Below are 14,850 nucleotides of genomic sequence, written 5' to 3'. Positions count from 1 at the left end.
GTTCTTGGGGTTGTACTCATCCTTCTTCTTCCTCCAAACACGGCGAGTGGAGTTTAGACCAAAAAAGCTATATTTTTGTCTCATCAGACCACATGACCTTCTCCCATTCCTCCTCTGGATCATCCAGATGGTCATTGGCAAACTTCAGACGGGCCTGGACATGCGCTGCCTTGAGCAGGGGGACCTTGCGTGCGCTGCAGGATTTTAATCCATGACGGCATAGTGTGTTACTAATGGTTTTCTTTGAGACTGTGGTCCCAGCTCTCTTCAGGTCATTGACCAGGTCCTGCCTTGTAGTTCTGGGCTGATCCCTCACCTTCCTCATGATCATTGATGCCCCACGAGGTGAGATCTTGCATGGAGCCCCAGACCGAGGGTGATTGACCGTCATTATGAACTTCTTCCATTTTCTAATAATTGCGCCAGCAGTTGTTGCCTTCTCACCAAGCTGCTTGCCTATTGGCCTGTAGCCCATCCCAGCCTTGTGCAGGTCTACAATTTTATCCCTGATGTCCTTACACAGCTCTCTGGTCTTGGCCATTGTGGATAGGTTGGAGTCTGTTTGATTGAGTGTGTGGACAGGTGTCTTTTATACAGGTAACGAGTTCAAACAGGTGCAGTTAATACAGGTAATGAGTGGAGAACAGGAGGGCTTCTTAAAGAAAAACTAACAGGTCTGTGAGAGCCGGAATTCTTACTGGTTGGTAGGTGATCAAATACTTTTGTCATGCAATAAAATGCAAATTAATTACTTAAAAATCATACAATGTGATTTTCTGGATTTTTGTTTTAGATTCCGTCTCTCACAGTTGAAGTGTACCTATGATAAAAATTACAGACCTCTACATGCTTTGTAAGTAGGAAAATCTGCAAAATCGGCAGTGTATCAAATACTTGTTCTCCCCACTGTATATATATATATACATATACATATACATACACTACCGTTCAAAAGTTTGGGGTCACTTAGAAACGTCCTTGTTTTCGAAAGAAAAGCAATTTTTTTGTCCATTAAAATAACATAAAATTGATCCGAAATACAGAGTAGGTATTGTTAATGTTGTAAATGGCTATTGTAGCTGGAAACGGCTGGTTTTTAATGGAATATTTACAGTTGAAGTTTACATACACATTTTACAATAATTATATTTAGTTTTTACTCCTGAACTTCCTCTACCCTCAAACTCTCTGATCATTTTCATGATGTCCAAGATATGCCATATCTTTCTAACTGTGCTCTTTCACAAAAGCTCTCAACCTATAACCTACAGTGGGGGGGGAAAGTATTTAGTCAGCCACCAATTGTGCAAGTTCTCCCACTTAAAAAGATGAGAGAGGCCTGTAATTTTCATCAAAGGTACACGTCAACTATGACAGACAAAATGAGAAAAAAAATGTGTTGGATTTTTAATTAATTTATTTGCAAATTATGGTGGAAAATAAGTATTTGGTCAATAACAAAAGTTTCTCAATACTTTGTTATATACCCTTTGTTGGCAATGACACAGGTCAAACGTTTTCTGTAAGTCTTCACAAGGTTTTCACACACTGTTGCTGGTATTTTGGCCCATTCCTCCATGCAAATCTCCTCTAGATCAGTGATGTTTTGGGGCTGTCGCTGGGCAACACAGACTTTCAACTCCCTCCAAAGATTTTCTATGGGGTTGAGATCTGGAGACTGGCTAGGCCACTCCAGGACCTTGAAATGCTTCTTACGAAGCCACTTCTTCGTTGCCCGGGCGGTGTGTTTGGGATCATTGTCATGCTGAAAGACCCAGCCACGTTTCATCTTCAATGCCCTTGCTGATGGAAGGAGGTTTTCACTCAAAATCTCACGATACATGGCCCCATTCATTCTTTCCTTTACACGGATCAGTCGTCCTGGTCCCTTTGCAGAAAAACAGCCCCAAAGCATGATGTTTCCACCCCCATGCTTCACAGTAGGTATGGTGTTCTTTGGATGCAACTCAGCATTCTTTGTCCTCCAAACACAACGAGTTGAGTTTTTACCAAAAAGTTCTATTTTGGTTTCATCTGACCATATGACATTCTCCCAATCCTCATCTGGATCATCCAAATGCACTCTAGCAAACTTCAGACGGGTCTGGACATGTACTGGCTTAAGCAGGGGGACACGTCTGCCACTGCAGGATTTGAGTCCCTGGCGGCGTAGTGTGTTACTAATGGTAGGCTTTGTTACTTTGGTCCCAGCTCTCTGCAGGTCATTCACTAGGTCCCCCCGTGTGGTTCTGGGATTTTTGCTCACCGTTCTTGTGATCATTTTGACCCCACGGTGTGAGATCTTGCGTGGAGCCCCAGATCAAGGGAGATTATCAGTGGTCTTGTATGTCTTCCATTTCCTAATAATTGCTCCCACAGTTGATTTCTTCAAACCAAGCTGCTTACCTATTGCAGATTCAGTCTTCCCAGCCTGGTGCAGATCTACAATTTTGTTTCTGGTGTCCTTTGACAGCTCTTTGGTCTTGGCCATAGTGGAGTTTGGAGTGTGACTGTTTGAGGTTGTTGACAGGTGTCTTTTATACTGATAACAAGTTCAAACAGGTGCCATTAATACAGGTAACATTTACATTTACATTTACATTTACGTCATTTAGCAGACGCTCTTATCCAGAGCGACTTACAAATAGGTGCATTCACCTTATTGCCAGTGGGATCACCACTTCACAATGTTTATTTTTTATTTTTATTTTTATTTTTTGGGGTTGGGGTTTGGGTTGGGGTAAGGGGGGGGGGGGGGGTAGAAGGATTACTTTATCCTATCCCAGGTATTCCTCAAAGAGGTGGGGTTTCAAATGTCTCCGGAAGGTGGTGAGTGACTCCGCTGTCCTGGCGTCGTGAGGGAGCTTGTTCCACCATTGGGGTGCCAGAGCAGCGAACAGTTTTGACTGGGCTGAGCGGGAACTATGCTTCCGCAGAGGTAGGGGAGCCAGCAGGCCAGAGTTGGATGAACGCAATGCCCTCGTTTGGGTGTAGGGACTGATCAGAGCCTGAAGGTACGGAGGTGCCGTTCCCCTCACAGCTCCGTAGGCAAGCACCATGGTCACGTAGAAATAGGTTGGAGTCTGTTTGGAGTAGGTTGGAGTCTGTAACAAGTGGAGGACAGAGGAGCCTCTTAAAGAAGAAAGTTACAGGTCTGTGAGAGCCAGAAATCTTGCTTGTTTGTAGGTGACCAAATACTTTTTTTCCACCATAATTTGCAAATAAATTCATTAAAATCCTACAATGTGATTTTCTGGATTTTTTTTTTCAATTTGTCTGTCATAGTTGACGTGTACCTATGATGAAAATTACAGGCCTCTTTCATCTTTTTAAGTGGGAGAACTTGCACAATTGGTGGCTGACTAAATACTTTTTTCCCCCACTGTATATACTTATTATGGACACAGTATGCTTTACATTAGTTATCTTGTTGTTATTAGTTGTTGTCTACTGATGTCTTGCCACAGATTACTTAAATGAATACAATGCCAAAAAAATATGCAACACCGTTTCTGGGCAGTCATTACAAAAGGTACAATTTTAATTAATGTTTTTCTTAAACTTCTTCATGTAGTGGTTGGCAGGATAATATTTATGAATAATTTTTAAAGAAACGTCCTTCATTTTGTTTATAAGTAGTTACATGTGTGGCAACATCCAAACTTTTTCCAACAGATATTATCAATAAAACCATTCCAATAAGGCATGACATAAGGTATAGATACAACATCCTGCTGAAACAAGGCTTGTATTGTAAGATTCTGTATTTATTTTCTTAGTTCACCTTGTGTTCTTGAACATATCCCTGTTTCTTTGTGTTCTTGAACGTAGCCCTGTCTTACATTTTTGTTCATTGATTTCACCTGTGTTAGCTACTCAAATGTTTGTGCCTTGTGAGGTGTTGTTCGTTTTTGACTCTACTAAGCCTTTTCCTAGCTCGTTTGTGAGAACCAGTTTTAGCCTTCAGTCCTAGTTTTGTTTCACCTGCCTGTTTGCCTACCTGTGTATGACCATTGCCTGCCTGTGACTACGATTCCTGCCTTCTGCAAAGGCAAAATAAACACCTGCCGCACTCTGCGCGTGAACCTACACCTTTTTCTCCATGAGTATTCATTACAGAATACCTTGCCAAAAACTGAATGGATTCAGCGGAGCTACAGTGGCGCCTAACCTGGCAAGAAGAGCGTATGGTGGTAATCAGCCATCTTCTCCGCCAGCCTATCCCTACTCCTCCGATGCCAGGTATCGTAACCCATAGCCCTCCTTCATTCATATCCATGCCTGGAAGATATGACGGTTCACCTGGGAAATGTCAGGGATTTCTGATGCAATGCAGCAAATACATTGAGCACAACCCCACTAAATTCGCCAGCGTCAAGAGCAGGGTGGATTTTGTTGTCTCTACTCACAGACAAAGACCTAGATTGGGCCACCGCCATATGGACTGCCAAGAGCACAGAACTAGGATCCGAGACACATTTCCCCACCCTTTTCAAAGAGGTATTCGATCACTCTCCTTCCGGTCGGTCTATAGGGGACCTCCTCATAGACCTTCAACAAGGACGCAATTCAGCTGCCGAGTTTTCCCTCGAGTTCCGCACCATTGCTGCAGGAAGTGGATGGAGTGAGGCTGCGTTACTTACCGTCTACCGAAGAGGGCTCAACAGGGAACTTCAGGCGGCGCTGGCCTGTACTCAATACATTCGTATGTCCATCTCCATCGATCGCCGACCGCCGAAGAACTCTGCCACCCAGGAACCCAAAACCTTCTCTTTCCATGATTCCTTCATCCCATCCGAGTCTTCCAGAGCCCATGCAGTTGGGCTCTGGAAGACTCCCCCCCCCCCCCCCCCCCCACGGAGAGATGAGAAGGGCCCTCCGCTGCCATGCAGGTAGGCGGGTCCGTATTTCTAAATATCTTCCAGAAGCAATTCTCCATCCCAGTATTGATAACCGTGAAGGGGGTTACGAAGTACATAGAGGGCTTGATAGATTCGGGAGCAGCAGTACAGGAGCTTGACATTGATCTTACACCTGTCACCCCTCCCTTAAGGATTAACACCCTGGACGGGCAGCCATTGGGCACGGGCACGCACCTGACACAGAGCGTTACCCTCCAGATTGGAGACTTCCACACCAAAACCATTCAACTCATGGAACTCTCATCCCCCAAACAGCCACTCAACCTCGGACACCCCTGGCTTTGTCGTCATGACCTTGCCATCTCGTGGCAACAAGGTGAACTACTGTCTTGGTCTTCTACCTACTTCACCAGTTGTCTCAGCCTACCCTGCAGAGCCACCACCATTGAGGACTCTGCCTCTGCAGCGCCACCCACCATCTGAATACGCCCAGTACAGCAATGTCTTCAGCAAAATCAAGGCCTCCACTCTGCCACCACATCGCCCAGGGGACTGTGCTATTGACTTACTCCCTGGAGTGTCCCCACCGAAGGGCCGTGTTTACCCCCTATCTATCCCGGAAAATGAGGCAATGGAGAACTACATTGATGAAGCACTCAAACGGTTTCATTCGTACTTCTTATTCTCCGGCTGCGTCCAGCTTCTTCTTAGTTGGAAAAAAGGACGGTGGTCTTCGTCCATGTATTATTACCGTTCCCTGAATGACGTTACAGCTTACAACATCTTGATACGCCTCTTCACCTCAGATCCTGTCCTTCACCAACCTGATCCGTCCCTTCCTTTCACCCTGGAGGTGGATGCCTCCGAAGTAGGAGTAAGAGCCATACTCTCTCCATCAAGCTGGCCCTCGAGGAGTGGCGCCACTGGTTGGATGGCGCACAACATCCCTTTCTCGTCCTAACAGATCACCATAATCTGGAATATATCAGAGGGGCCAAGAAGTTAAACTCCAGACAAGCCCGCTGGGCTCTCTTCTTCACACACTTCCATTTTCATGTTACTTACATCCCTGGAAAGAAAAACATAAAAGCTCATGCTCTCTCCTGCCAGTTTGACCTTCCAACCAGTAACTCAGACCCTACACCCATTCTTCCTTCCTCTTGCATTATGGGACTGGTACAGTGGGAGGTTCACTCTGCCATACAAGAAGCCCTAACCTCAGACCCGGCTGCTCCTGAGACACCAGCTGGGAAGAGTTACATACCAGCAGCTGTTAGACCCCAACTGATGCAATGGTGTCACACGTCCTTGGGGTCAGGACATCCGGGCATTACACGAACCACCAAACTTCTAGCCCGTAAATTCTGGTGGTCCTCACTGGCGTCCGACGTCAGGGATTGCGTACTCTCCTGTCCAATCTGCGCCCAAACCAAAAGCCCTTGTCATCTCCCTTCCGGTAAGCTTCAACCTTTGCCAATCCCTCACAGACCCTGGTCCCACATAGCTGTTGACTTCATCACAGACCTTCCTGAATCCTCTGGTAACACCACCATCCTTCTCATAGTAGACTGTTTTTCAAAAATGTGTCGTCTGGTTCCTCGTCCTCATTTACCTAACCCAATGGAATTGGCTGAGTGTATGTTCCAGCAGGTGTTCCATCTGTATGGGATTCCGGAGGACATCGTCTCTGACCGCGGGCCCCACTTTGTCTCCCGGGTGTGGCGAGCCTTCAGTGACCGACTGGGTGTCGCCCTCAGCCTCTCCTCCGGGTACCATCCCCAGACCAATGGGCAGACGGAACGCCTGAACCAAGAAATAGGGAAGTACCAATGTTCTGCCTCTCCGCACGACTGGAGTCTGTATATGGCCTGGGCCGAATACGCTCAGAACTCACTCATGCATTCATCCCTTCGCCTTACCTCCTTTCAGTGTGTCCTTGGTTACCAACCCCCCATGTTTCCTTGGGAGGCGGAGCCTGGTACTGTCCCAGCTGTCGACGACTGGTTTCGTCGTAGTGAGCGGGTATGGAAAACCACTCACCGGCATCTGCAGGAAGCCTCTAATACCCAGAAATGCTTTAACGACAGACGCCGCCGACCTACGCCACTCTTTCACCCCGGACAGCATGTGTGGCTCTCTACCAGAGCCATCTGGCTCCGCCTCCCCTGCAAAAAGTTCTGTCCTCGCTTCATTGGTCCCTTCAAGATAATCGCATTAACCCTGTCACATACTGCTTCCAGTTACCCCGTCAGTATAAAATCTCCTCGTCCTTCCTTGTGTCTCTGTTAAAACCGGTCACCTACAGTCCTCTTCATCCTCCAGTCTCAACCCGCAGTTGGATGTCGGAGGGGAACCTGCCTACGCCATTCAGGCCATCCTTGATTCCAAACTCCTGAGAAGTCACATCCACTATCTTGTGGACTGGGAAAGTTATGGGCCTGAAGCCCGGTCCTGGGTCCCCGACCAGGACATCCTCGACCCAGAGATGATTCAGGCATTCCACCATATCGTCCTGCTCCCCGACCTCGGGATCGACCCCCGAACAAACCCACCGGACATCAGCCTCGATGCAGAACGTCGGGTCAGTCCACGACCGTGTCGAACCAGCCTGCGGCCACCTCTGCTCCCCCGCCCACCCACTCCACCCTCCGGTGCCGTTTGGTCATCAGGAGCCTCCCTTGGGGGGGGGGGGGGGGGGTATCCAGGGGATTGTGGATATCCAGGTCATCTGACGCAGCACTCCATCACTCTCCTTCTTGGTCAAATAGCCCTTACACAGCCTGGAGGTGTGTTTTGGGTCATTGTCCTATTGAAAACCAAATGATAGTCCCACTAAGCGCAAACCAGATGGGATGGCGTATCACTGCAGAATGCTGTGGTAGCCATGCTGGTTAAGTGTGCCTTGAATTCTAAATAAATCACTGACAGTGTCACCAGCAAAGCACCATCCCACCACCTCCTCCTCCATGCTTCACGGTGGGAACCACACATGCGGAGGTCATCCGTTCACCTACTCTGCGTCTCACAAAGACACGGCGGTTGGAACCAAAAATCTCAAATTAGGACACATCAGACCAAAGGACAGATTTCCACCGGTCTAATGTCCATTGCTCATGTTTCTTGGCCCAAGCAAGTCTCTTCTTCTTATTGGTGTCCTTTAGTGGTGGTTTCTTTGCAGCAATTCGACCATGAAGGCATGATTCCCGCAGTCTCCTCTGAACAGTTGATGTTGAGATGTGTCTGTTACTTTAACTCTGTGAAGCATTTATTTGGGCTGCGATCTGAGGTGCAGTTAATTGCCGATTTCTGAGGCTGGTAACCCTGATGAACTTGTCTTCTGCAGCAGAGGTCTTCCTTTCCTGTGGCGGTCCTCATGAGAGCCAGTTTTATCATAGCACTTGATGGTTTTTGCGATTGCACTTGAAGAAACGTTCAAAGTTCTTGAAATGTTCCAGATTGACTGACCTTCATGTCTTAAAGTAATGATGGACTTTCGTTTCTCTTTTGCTTACTTGAGCTGTTCTTGCCATAATATGGACTTGGTCTTTTACCAAATAGGGCTACCTTCTGTATACCAACCCTACCTTGTCACAACACAACTGATTGGCTCAAACGCATTAAGAAGGAACGAAATTCCACAAATTAACTTTTAACAAGGCACACCTGTTAATTGAAATGCATTCCAGGTGACTACCTCATGAAGCTGGATGAGAGAATGCCAAGAGTGTGCAAAGCTGTCATCGAGGCAAAGGGTGGCTACTTTGAAGAATCTCAAATATATAATATATTTATTTGGTAACTATTTGATTCCATATGTGTTATTTCATAGTTTTGATGTCTTCACCATTATTCTACAATGTAAAAATAAAGAAAAACCCTGGAATGAGTAGGTGTGTCCACACTTTTGACAGGTACTGTATACTATCCAGTTTATTTTGTAACTCAATCAGTTCCATCTGCTCCTCCCCAGAGAGGCCGGCTGTGGACCTCTGAGAAAGGGAAGTTATCTTAATGATCACCTTTTCCTCCTCAGCTCTTCTGGCCTTAGGAAGAGTATTACCATATTTTCTAAGGTATTTGGCTCAAATTTAAAGAGCTCCCAGTTCTTTTTACATCTGCTGATATAAATACATTTGATTGATCTTCACAAGCCCTTTCCCAAACGTGTGAGAGCAGACCTTTAACCTCAAACTTAACTATATCATTATCTAATAAGGAGCTATTTAGCTTCCAGTAGGATGCTCTACCAAGGTTAATATTAGGTGTAAATATTTTGACATCAATGTGAATGGCCCTATATTCTGTGAGGGGAGTAGTATAAATATTTGTAGTAACACACTCACTTTCAATACATTTCCACATCAACCAAAAATCTATTCTGGACTGCCTGGAACCTGTTTTGTCACTCCAAGTGAATGATCTGTCGGCCGGAAACCTCTCTCTCCATATATCAGTAAGATACAACTTTTCCATAAAAATAATTAAACACAAATTCTGATTAGTTGGCCTACCTGGGGGCCATCTATCAGATGAATTATCTATTGTAATGTTAAAGTGCCCTTCTATCAATAATAACGAATTGGGAAATTTCGATAACCAATTAAGTATATGTTTCTCTACAGATTCAAGCAACTCATCATTCTCATGCTTGGTGTTGTACCCGTATAAGTTTACAATAATGAGCGTAATGTCATTGTAACTGATCATAAGACAAATAAAGTGACCAAAGGGGTCACAGTCCGAGTGTAGTTTACAGACGTCCCTCCTCCCGTTCCTCACTTCACTTTCGTCACTATGCAGCAAGAATGAAGACGCGCGAAAATATGAAATTGAAACGATGAATGCATCAATGTATCAAATCTCAAGAAAGCGTTTTGTGAATTTGCAACAATGTTTCAGTCTTCCATACAAGCTACATTGTTTCCCGTGGCACGAGGCAGCAAGTTTGCAGTGCGCAGTTTCTCTAACAAACAACCAAGATAACAGGAAGAGACCGCTAGATAACGATCCGATCAATATAACGTTAGAGCTTATCGTAAGTATTTAGTTCACTTGTAAATATTTATAAATAAGAAGGTACCTATTTAATTGAAGTACAGTACTCTAAAGTTGGTTATTGTATCCAAGCTTGACAAGTTCACTGACTACCATTTGTTTACTTCGGATACATTTTTGCAACGGTTAGCCTTGCCAGCCAACTGAACTAAGGTGAGCTAGCTGCTAACCTACACCTGTCAATCAAAGTCATCAAAACAAAACAGTTTTGAAGTTTATTAACTTAAGCTTAAGCACGTCCTTGCATTGTACTTACTTAGCTGTTTATCCATTATGATTATGGTACGTTCATTAAACATTTTCAGTGTGCTTAAATTCTGGTTGGTTTTGGTAGGCTATTCATTTGGGATTCGAATTTTCATATAAATATCGCGCGTTTATAGATGGCCTATTCTCCGGCTTCATCCGGCGACCATCAAAAGGACAGTGGAGTAGAGATAATGGAGTTGAGCAAGGGTTTAGAGAGAATGATTGAAGACGTAGAAAATCTATCAGTTATGTTGTCTTATTATGGTAATCTCTACCATTTGAATGTTGTAGGCTGTGTACTTTTCGAATCATTTTACATCTAGGTTTTCTGTATGATGACGTAGGTAGCTAAAGCTGTTATTTTCAGAAAGGATTAAGGAAAATTAAACCCTAACTCCCTATCGCCCTATTGTCCATTTACTACCCACCCTTTAATATTGCATTTTAAAAAGTTAATGGGTGTGTGTAATTCATTTTACAATTCTGCCTTGTGTTTTAAATCATACTCAGTACAGCCCACTTCTGACACTGACAGCCCTGTCCCTCTTGTCTCCCTTGTGGTTTCCCAGTGCAGCTGACATGGATGGCCTATGACATGGTGTTGCAGTGGACCAGTCCTGATCTGGGGGACTCCCTACAGAGGCTGGAGGAAGAGTTCCTCCACTGCAGGGCTGTCATCTGTGGCTACCCTGGGGAACAGGAGCCGAACCAGGGACAGGGACTGGGAAAGGACCAGGGGATGGGGAAGTGGAAGTGGATGGAGGAGTGACCTAGACCAGTGGATGGATACCACCTCCACCCCACTAACAGAGATGCATGATTCACTAGGATTGTCTGCTGTTCTGACCTTAATCCAAAGCTAGTAGCCCGTGCTCTGTATGCTTGTCTACAACGTTGTTGCAGTTTAATGTACAATAGACTAGAGTCTCATATGTGCAGCAGCAGTCTCTCTCTCTCTCTCTCTGACAGAAGCAGAATCCACTGGTGATAGAAATAGATGTATCCTGCCCCACAGTGCATGCTGTCTAAGCTGAGCAGCAGACTGTTGTATGGTGCTGTTGTATGGTGCTGCTGTATGGTGCTGCTGTATGGTGCTGCTGTATGATGCTGTTGTATGATGCTGTTGTAACAGATTGTGGTTGTGTGTTAAGTACCTGTTATAGACTGTGTATGATACATCTCTGGACAGGGTGTTCAAGGCACTCTAGTGTTCTTGTGATTGTTATTAATGAGTGGTTTGCCTGTTTGTCAAATGTTTTATAAAAAGCTTTAATGAGAATATTGATCGTTGGCTTGTTTATTGGGATGCCAAAAGCGGTTGGTAAAATGTGCATACACGTGTTGACATTCTACGTCTTGATAGTCACATCCCAGTCCTACCCCCAGCAGTCATGGTACTGTCCACTTTCTACTTCACAGTTGAATTGTTCAGAGTAGTAGGCCTATGTCAATGAATGTGAGAGATGAATATACCAGGCTACTGTATGGATTTCAATGTGAATCAGTGGCCATGCAGGTTGACATTACATTCAGTCAGTACAGCTATGTCATCTAGTTGACTGTCTGTGGTGTTTCAGATGGAGAGAAGAGAGAGGAGGACAGAACAGGGTGACTACTGATCTGGACCACATTCTGAAGGGTCTGGACTCCATGTCTGAGTGTCTGGACAGACTGGCATGTACGTATGTCTGTAGGGCTCTGGTAAAAAGTAGTGCACTATGGGAATAGGGTGTCATTTGGGACTCAATCAGCGTTCCAATTTGTAGATACTATGCAAATTGAGTGATGTAACTGTTGCGTTAGCTCTGAAATGCGATCTTCCTCCAACGCATCCAAAATAGCATTTCGACCCGCTAGCCAACGAACCGCCGTGCAATTCAGCCATGATGTTCAGATGTTCAACATCTCAGAATGTGGTTTATGGATGGCCTTTGGGTAGGATAGGCCCCCAGTTGATGTGTTAGATATGGGGAGATGTGTGTAGGCTATTACAGGAAGTCTCATTATGAGATGATTTGATGTGAAGATATGAAGCTGTGTCTTGTCTCTGCCAAGGGAGACGGTTAGTGGGCAAACAAGCATTCAGCACTACAACAGTCAGGTTGTGTCCCAAAAGGCACCATATTCCTTACATACAGAGTCATATGGACCCTGGTCAAAAGTAGTGCACTAGACAGGGAATAGGGTGCCATTTGGGAATCAACAGTCAGTCTGTAGTAATCCTTCCTATCTGACTAGACAACGTATCAGCCAAGGCTCCAGCCCAGAGGGAAAATGAGGAGCTTTGATCAGAGAGAGAGAGAGAGAGAGAGACACACACACTGACATCCCTGCGACACAACAATAATATGACATCTGAGAGATTAACATTATCATAACATCTGTATCTTATTATAAATAATGAACAGATAGACATTTCTCCTCTTGATTTTCTTATGGGGTTTCTTGTTTGTTTCCTATAAGAAGAAAATAATTCAGCTCTCCTTTCGTATTGGATTGGATTTTGTTTGTACAGGGATATATTTTATTTTATTTTTCTGTTGTGCCTCACAGTGTGGATCCAGCTGAGACAGTGTGACCTGATCGTGTGCTTCAGCCACCCAGACAAGATGGCCTCTCTGAATAGAGTGGAACAGGGGGTGACCTGGCCCAAGACTGGACCTCACGCTGAGGAGTGAGGGAGGAGACACACACACACATACACACACACACACACACACACACATACACACACACACACACACACACACACACACACACACACACACACACACACACACACACATACACACACACACACACACACACACACACACACACACACACACACACACACACACACTGTGTTGCTGGTTATGGTCAGAGTGTTGCAGGGTGCAGCAGGCAGCACTGGCTCTGTGCTCCAGTTCCTATCTCCATGTCTATGAGCAGCAGAGGTGTGTGTGTGTAGTGGTCTATCATCTCCTTCACTCCTGGGAAACTCTGCATCAGCGACACAGCAGCAGCAGCAGCAGAGAAGGGAAAGAACCATTGGTTAGTTTATGATGTGTTAAGGCATCAAGTCAACAAGTGGGTGGTGCTTCTCCTGGCACAGCCAATAAACCCTACAGCCTGAGGCCCAGATCTGTAAACTGTAAGCCGCTTGAGATAAAAGTGCCTGCTAACTAGATGACCAACGTTGAATTGCATTGGTATGCTAAGTAGAAAAGCCTTGAATTCCCCTGTCTGGTCTAGTGGTAATGACGCAGCCTCCATCAGTCTAGGAAGGTTTGAATCTAATGGGACACAACCTCTATATTTTCCTACTGTCATTCTCTCACTATCTGTTCAATTAAATCATGAAATACCTTAAAAAATATATTTAAAAAAATTAACGTAGAATACTAGTTTATGAGTGAATTTGTTGACAGAGCAGAGAGAGAGGAGGCTGTTTGTTTACCTCGATACCCATGAGGCCGGTGCCCAGGTGGTATGTGTTGCCTTGGTGACGTTTCTGGACGTTGTAGACCTTGCCTTGGTTCAGCACCATGAGGGTGTACAGCTGCTCAGAAGAGCCTTGGAACTGTCCCTCACCAGAAACGCTCCATCCTGAAAACACACACAGCTACGCTGATACACACTGTGTGTGCATCAGAGGAGGCTGGTGGATGGAGCTATAGGAGGAGGGGCTCATTGTTAAGACTGGAATGGAATAAATGGAACATTATCCTACATCAAACATATGGAAAGTTCAATGTATTTCATTTCAGACATTACAATGAGCCCAACCTCTTATAGCTCCTTCCACCAGCCTCCTCTGGTGTACGTGCGTGTGTGTGCAAATGTGTCAGTGAGGGCCACCAGGGGAGGGGAGAACTACATAGAAAGCATATAGAATAGTGAATTATAGGATCTCCATGAGTTTTGAATTGTGTGTTGTGTGGACCCCAACCCTAGTGGTGTGGCCATGAACCATAACCAGGAGGCGTGACAACAATGTGATTTTGGAAGTACGGCTACGCAAGACCACCATGACCCTAGTGTTTGTCTACTGCAACAGTGCCATCTTGTGGTCAGTGAACCTAATTACATAAACTACCATTTTCATCTTGCACCTGAGGATTGTTTTTGTTGCTAATTCCTGTTACATGTAAATGTACTTGGTGTAAATATATATTCCGTGACCGTCTATATATTATCTTTATCGTCAATATATTCTGCTTGTATATTCTGTTTATTGTGGCAGCACCATTTTACCAGGTCAAATTCCTGGTGCATGTTAATGTACTTGCCGAATAAAGCCGATTCTGATTCTGTTATTGTATGTTGAGATGAGCCTCTCTCAAATGCCTGTCAACTCATGATTGTACCACTAAGTGGCGCCAGTGTTCCTACACGCCAAGCGCCGGCACAGGACAGGTTGGGTTCGATTCTCTCCCTCCTCCCTATAACCTCCCCCTTTGTTCACTGACCACTCTCTCTGCGCAGCGCAGTTCAAATCACAGAGAGGGAAAAGAGACAGCGAGCAAGAGGCAGTGGTTAATTCTGCAGTTGCCATTGCGAAAATGTGTCTTCTCTGCAAAGTCCCGAGAGATGCCAACTCAAAACAACGGATTTTATAGCTATTCAGTTGATTGGCTACCAAACGAAACATCTATTGCCTGAGAAAGAATCTGCATAGAAAAGATGGTAAGCGCCAATTTTT

The 14,850-nt window shown here is 45.1% G+C and overlaps 1 protein-coding gene across 1 annotated transcript in view; it reads left to right on the top strand.

Annotated features, from left to right (window-relative positions):
* Positions 1-14,674: 14,674 nt before the first annotated feature.
* Positions 14,675-14,850, top strand: part of n4bp3 (NEDD4 binding protein 3) — a 53,870-nt gene continuing 53,694 nt past the window's right edge. Inside the window, exon 1 of the mRNA XM_084199521.1 lies at positions 14,675-14,834. The gene's annotated coding sequence lies outside the window, so the exon portion shown is untranslated. The remainder of the gene's footprint in view (positions 14,835-14,850) is intronic.

Source organism: Coregonus lavaretus, assembly GCF_964263955.1.
Source record: "Coregonus lavaretus genome assembly, contig: HAP1_SCAFFOLD_324, whole genome shotgun sequence".
Taxonomy (NCBI): Eukaryota; Metazoa; Chordata; class Actinopteri; order Salmoniformes; family Salmonidae; genus Coregonus; species Coregonus lavaretus.
Note: the sequence above shows the minus strand (reverse complement) of the source record. Positions and strands in the feature narration are given on the sequence as shown.